Below are 7,316 nucleotides of genomic sequence, written 5' to 3' on the forward strand. Positions count from 1 at the left end.
TTATGCAGATGAGAGACATTACTTCTCTAGTTCAGGAGTTGCTAACAGTTCATATAGCTTGGATGCAAATGAAAATTATCGTAAGAGTTCTTTGTATGGTTCTAGCTTACAGCCTTATGGCAGTGGTGCCCAATACCGTATGTTAAGTGAGGAAGCTGAGGGAAAGGTAATTTTCCTGTTAAGGATAACCTTCCGGATTATATGCACTAATCTTATGCACTTAACCCCAGACAGTCATGGGATGGTGGTGAATCTGGTCAGAGGTTTAGTAATGCAGATGTAGAGAGAGGTAAATTCCTTTCCTGTGATTATCTTGAGTCTTCTGATAATCATCTTTCTAGATCCCAATTATGGCAACAGGCAGAGGTAACAGGCAATGCATCCATTAATCAACCAGTGAGGTACCAGCCAGCTTCATACAGTTATATTTGGAACAGCCAATGGTGTTATTGATGTCATTGCATCTTTTCCTCAGGAGAAATATCTGTTTCTTGAAAAGTTGCAAGCAAATCTTTTCAAAATAATCAAGGGAGTAAGGTGCTTAAGCCATGAACACTAGTGATCATAAAGCTATGAGGAAGAAAGTTGAAGACTTGAAGGCACAGCTAGGCCAGTTAGCTGCTAAATGAAGTTGCTGTTCAAAGAAAGGTTTTGTTCCAAATTTTGTCAAATTTTGCTTAGTTTTATTGTTTTGAGGACATGTAGATCCCTGCTATATGTATCAAAGATCAAAAGGAGTTTTGGCAATCAAATGTCTAGGCGGTAAATACCTCAGGGCAAAGACAAGCTGTTTAAACAATTCAGCAGTTTCGTAGCGCGCTACGAAACTGCTGTAGGTGGTGTTTTCAACGCAGACAAACAGTTTGGTAATATGTGCGGAAATTTTCAAAGGAAACACCTAAAGAATATGTAAGAGACCAAATGAAGCCATCACAACCATTCAGATCAAGACAGCTGTACCTTTAAAAGGTGGAATGCTTTAACTCAAGTTTGAAGTTTCTGTTATAAAGCCACTTTATTACCGGTCATAGGGTATTGAATGAGTTGCATACAAGGAATTTTGGCTTGCACACTTGGCCATCGATGAAGCCTCCAACACATCAGGAACATGGTGATGTTCTATATTTTTGGGTTATTAAAAGGGCTAAAAGACATGCTGCTGTATATTCGAAGTTATGGAGGACTGGAACCGAAAAGCAAGGGATATCACCTAACATCACTGAGCAGTTAAAGCATTCAGCATCCAAGGCCAACATGGAGCAATCATCTCAGCTATCTCAGCCAAACTCCAGATGTCAGAGAATGAAAAGGATTGAAGATCAAGGCTGTTATGGAATTTGAGTCCTATTTGATTTAGAAGTCTAGAAGATCTAGTAGAATTAAAATTTTAATTGTTTTAGGATTCCAGCGCTGTCAATTAGTAGTCAGCTGTAATTATTAGTTAGTTAAAAGTTAGTAGGTGTCATCATAGGTAGTTATCGAGCTCCCCTCATGCTGGAGGAGGAAGCTCGAATCAGGTAGAATAAGCACTCTATATATAGCTAAGACAGTGATGTAATGAGGGTTGGATATTTTACAAACAGAGGACTGTTTTGGCTTATGTAAAAAACAGAGTTCAGTAATATAAATGACTGTTTTACTTCTCAGGATTCATAAGGGATTTACTTGTTCAGAATGTGTGATGGTATATTTTCTTTAGTGTTCTTTTATAGTTGTACAAATGCATAATCACTCAGAATTCATTGATCATGCTCTGACTTCCTGTATGCCTTTGTAAACTGTGGTTTTATATAAGTGGTTTTCTGAACATCCAAATGCTAAGTGCCCTGACTTCTATGTAAGGCATCATCATTGTTTGCTGTAGTATGTTTGACTCCATAGGCCCAATGGAAACTTATGTAATGTTTGTCCAGCCTTCATTATTTGTCAATGTTATTCACAAGAGTTAGCCATCTTACTAATAGTCAAAATCAATAATCCTTTGAGAGAGCCCTCTCAGGCTAAGGAGGCTAAGCCTTAGTCAAAAGATTGGTTTGAAACAGTTACTTGAAGTCTTCCTGGTCTGCAGCCTTCCAGGGCTTGATTTTGAGATAACATTTTGGTGCGTCTGCCGGGAGTCTGAAGATTATTCATTCCCGAAATCAATGGTTGAACTTCTGAAGGTAGCAGGAGCTCAGACATCTTTTGAGGCTGCAAAACTACCTTGGCGACTCCACACATCGAACAAGAAATTGGAAGGTGACTCCACTGCTAGAAGATCAGTAGCTTGATGAAGTTTCAAGATGAATTCCACTGCAAGAATGAATGCCAGGTATGCTCCTATGAATCGGTCTCATATCCCTGGTTTTCCAAATCCTATGCCAGAGGTTGATTGGTTAGATGATCTTCCAATATTTAAAGATGAAAAGAAGGATAATGCTGCTCTCCATTTGGTTAAATTCCATATGCATGTACGCAGTCTTAAGGTTCATTTCCCTGAAGATTGTCTCATAAAGATGTTTATGACCACTTTAGAAGGAAAAGCATGGTCTTGGTATAAAAATTTGGAAAATGGTTCAATATATTCGCTTGCTAGTTTTCATGATGAATTCTATGAGATGTATAAAGAATGTCATCCTTCCTTATTGTTGCTCAAAGATTGCTGTAGATATTTTTTAAGTCTTATTCAATACTTGGAGGATTGTTATGATGATGATGAATTTATGGATGAAGAAATTTTAGAGGCTCTTCATAACAATGCATGTCAGCACCAAGAAGAAAGTATAACATCTCATGAAACGCAACATGAAGAGCAGCAGGGGTTTACTTGTGAAAATCATGTTTCATCCTTTGATATGAATGAAGAGATGCAACAGTATTCTCAGGCTTCAGATCATTATGAGTATGAAATTGATTGCAAACAGCAAGAAGAAGTACTAGAAGATAGCTTTTACGACCCTCAGGCAGAGGAAAAGGTTGGTTTTTTATGTCAAACTTCTCAGCAGCGTACAACAATAAATGATCATAAGAAAGAGGAAAATTACATTGTTTGTAGGCAGCATTTAGAAAAGCAGTTCGATAGCATATCGAAAGAATCTTGTGTGGTTGAGAATCAGTTGTCTAAAGATGTAGAATGTTATGATGATCATCAACATAACCATATATTCTTTGACCCTATAAGTGAATATATGGACAAGCTTTGCACTCCGGTCTTTCATTTTCATTTGCATTATGAAGATCAAGTATATTACAGGTTGATTTGGTCATCTCACTACCATGGTTATTTTGAGGTTGAATGCAGTCAAGAGCCTCCCATATCAGAAAAGACAATTGATTGGCTTTATTGGAAATATCATGTTGCTTGAGCTACAAGTGGAGCTTGCAGCTGATAGGGTAGGTAGGTAAGATAAATGCAAATAAGCTCAAGGTTGACTGAGCATTTTTTTTTAGTAGTGGTAGATATAGACTTCTTTCTCCTACAGTGATCATCAAGCTTAAGCCCGAGGTGAAGGCCCAAGGAACTTAAAGAAGATGTTTGTCAAATAAATTTTTGTTCATCATAAGAGGATAAGGCACTGGAACTGCAGGTTCTTAGTGTACCACAAGGGCACACTATCCCAAGTGGAGCCACTATTATCATTGAAAAAATTCTCAAAGAAAAAGGGTAAGGTAAAGGTTAATTGATCCTAGACATATTCATGTTGATCTTGGTCGTGTTCATGCAATATACATTTGATACAATTCTTAGTTTGAGCAAACAAGCCCATGGTGAGCAGAGATCAGAAATCTTCATCAAGTTCAAGCGAGGCAGCTCCTCAATTAAGCAAGGAATTTAGCCCTAGGGCTAAGGAAACATCATCACAGCTGCATAAAGATGATAGAAGTAAGGCTAAGTCCTAATTTTGGACAAATTACCTTTTGATACTTACCTTGAAGAATGGTGTCTAAATATTCAATGTTGAACAATTTCATGTCAAATGGAAAAGTCATTGCAGTAAAAGGAAAGACACAAGAAAGTTAGATTTTGATCCTAAGCTGTGTTTTTGAAATTACACAGCAGTTTCGCAGCGCGCTGCGAAACCCCTGTAGCAGCCTGTTTCAGCATAAAAAACTCTGCTTTCTGCGTTTACTAGTCAACTTCCAGGAGGTCTCTAAAGCAACTGAAAGCCTATTTTGGGAAATGGAAAGAGGTTTTTATTCCTAACAGACTGAACTAGAAAAACCTCCTTCAGTTTCCTCAAATCCATTACGATCTGAGAGAAATTAATGACCAAAGTTGCGCTACGAAACTGCTGTAGGTGCAGTTTTCATCTCCTGTTTTACACCTGCTTTTCAAAGATAGATTCTGGGCGGTAGGGAAGATGTTTCAAAAAACCAAGCGAGGTTTTTGTTAAGAACGGATTGGTTTACAAAAACCTCCTTCAGTTTTTCCAAATACGTTTTCTGTGAGAAATTATGAGCTCTGTCCCAAGACATATTTTTCAGCCAGAACAACAGTTTCGTAGCAGCTGAAGCTAAATAATCCAATCTCAGTCACTAGTTTTGAACTGCAAGTGGAAATGTTGAAAAGGGAATATCTTAAAGGGATCCTTCAAAATTATCAATCTTCAGCAAAGTTAATACAGGTGGAGGAAACATGTATTCGAATGCAACTTTAAACTTTTGTCATAAAGTGAACACATTTACTACAGTCCAAAATATGTCAGGCAGCTTGGAAGAACTTTTGTCTTCACACATGGACAAAGGTTGACAGCACACAAAGACGTGGCATTCTGATATTTTTGTAAAACTCCTATTGAAGGTGGACATGAAATTTATGCAGATGAGAGACATTACTTCTCTAGTTCAGGAGTTGCTAACAGTTCATATAGCTTGGATGCAAATGAAAATTATCGTAAGAGTTCTTTGTATGGTTCTAGCTTACAGCCTTATGGCAGTGGTGCCCAATACCATATGTTAAGTGAGGAAGCTGAGGGAAAGGTAATTTTCCTGTTAAGGATAACCTTCCGGATTATATGCACTAATCTTATGCACTTAACCCCAGACAGTCATGGGATGGTGGTGAATCTGGTCAGAGGTTTAGTAATGCAGATGTAGAGAGAGGTAAATTCCTTTCCCGTGATTATCTTGAGTCTTCTGATAATCATCTTTCTAGATCCCAATTATGGCAACGGGCAGAGGTAACAGGCAATGCATCCATTAATCAACCAGTGAGGTACCAGCCAACTTCATACAGTTATATTTGGAACAGCCAATGGTGTTATCGATGTCATTGTATCTTTTCCTCAGGAGAAATATCTGTTTCTTGAAAAGTTGCAAGCAAATATTTTCAAAATAATCAAGGGAGTAAGGTGCTTAAGCCATGAACACTAGTGATCATAAAGCTATGAGGAAGAAAGTTGAAGACTTGAAGGCACAGCTAGGCCAGTTAGCTGCTAAATGAAGTTGTTGTTCAAAGAAAGGTTTTGTTCCAAATTTTGTCAAATTTTGCTTAGTTTTATTGTTTTGAGGACATGTAGATCCCTGCTATATGTATCAAAGATCAAAAGGAGTTTTGGCAATCAAATGTCTAGGCGGTAAATACCTCAGGGCAAAGACAAGCTGTTTAAACAATTCAGCAGTTTCGTAGCGCGCTACGAAACTGCTGTAGGTGGTGTTTTCAACGCAGACAAACAGTTTGGTAATATGTGTGGAAATTTTCAAAGGAAACATCTAAAGAATATGTAAGAGACCAAATGAAGCCATCACAACCATTCAGATCAAGACAGCTGTACCTTTAAAAGGTGGAATGCTTTAACTCAAGTTTGAAGTTTCTGTTATAAAGCCACTTTATTATCGGTCATAGGGTATTGAATGAGTTGCATACAAGGAATTTTGGCTTGCACACTTGGCCATCGATGAAGCCTCCAACACATCAGGAACATGGTGATGTTCTATATTTTTGGGTTATTAAAAGGGCTAAAAGACATGCTGCTGTATATTCGAAGTTATGGAGGACTGGAACCGAAAAGCAAGGGATATCACCTAACATCACTGAGCAGTTAAAGCATTCAGCATCCAAGGCCAACATGGAGTAATCATCTCAGCTATCTCAGCCAAACTCCAGATGTCAGAGAACGAAAAGGATTGAAGATCAAGGCTGTTATGGAATTTGAGTCCTATTTGATTTAGAAGTCTAGAAGATCTAGTAGAATTAGAATTTTAATTGTTTTAGGATTCCAGCGCTGTCAATTAGTAGTCAGCTGTAATTATTAGTTAGTTAAAAGTTAGTAGGTGTCATCATAGGTAGTTATCGAGCTCCCCTCATGCTGGAGGAGGAAGCTCGAATCAGGTAGAATAAGCACTCTATATATAGCTAAGACAATGATGTAATGAGGGTTGGATATTTTACAAACAGAGGACTGTTTTGGCTTATGTAAAAAACAGAGTTCAGTAATATAAATGACTGTTTTACTTCTCAGGATTCATAAGGGATTTACTTGTTCAGAATGTGTGATGGTATATTTTCTTTAGTGTTCTTTTACAGTTGTACAAATGCATAATCACTCAGAATTCATTGATCATGCTCTGACTTCCTGTATGCCTTTGTAAACTGTGGTTTTATATAAGTGGTTTTTTGAACATCCAAATGCTAAGTGCCCTGACTTCTATGTAAGGCATCATCATTGTTTGCTGTAGTATGTTTGACTCCATAGGCCCAATGGAAACTTATGTAATGTTTGTCCAGCCTTCATTATTTGTCAATGTTATTCACAAGAGTTAGCCATCTTACTAATAGTCAAAATCAATAATCCTTTGAGAGAGCCCTCTCAGGCTAAGGAGGCTAAGCCTTAGTCAAAAGATTGGTTTGAAACAGTTACTCGAAGTCTTCCTGGTCTGCAGCCTTCCAGGGCTTGATTTTGAGATAACACCCTGTGCACCTGCACCTGTACCTGTACCTATACCTATATTGCCACCTGTACCTGTACCACTACATGTACCTATACCTATACCTGTAATTTCACCTATACCTATACTAGCACCCTACTGCAACCTGTGTACAATCTCCATATACTTGAAATTCTGTTGACCTTCCTGCAAGATCCTATCCTGTAAGTCCGTTCCGTAGGAGCTCATAGCTTCCAAGTGATGTACTTGTACCCGTCTACTGAGAGCATTTGCCACCCTGTTATATTTATCTTTGATGTACCCGATCTCAAAATCAAACTCGTTGATCATTGCCAACCATCTAGCCTACCTGGCATTCAGCTTTGGCTGGTCAAATATATACCTCAACCCACTATGATCACTCATCAATATAAACCTCCTACCAAGAAGATAGTGTCTCCACATCTTCA

Source organism: Pinus tabuliformis, chromosome 6, assembly GCF_031772625.1.
Source record: "Pinus tabuliformis cultivar Carrire ecotype Pingquan chromosome 6, CPIR1, whole genome shotgun sequence".
NCBI lineage: Eukaryota > Viridiplantae > Streptophyta > Pinopsida > Pinales > Pinaceae > Pinus > Pinus tabuliformis.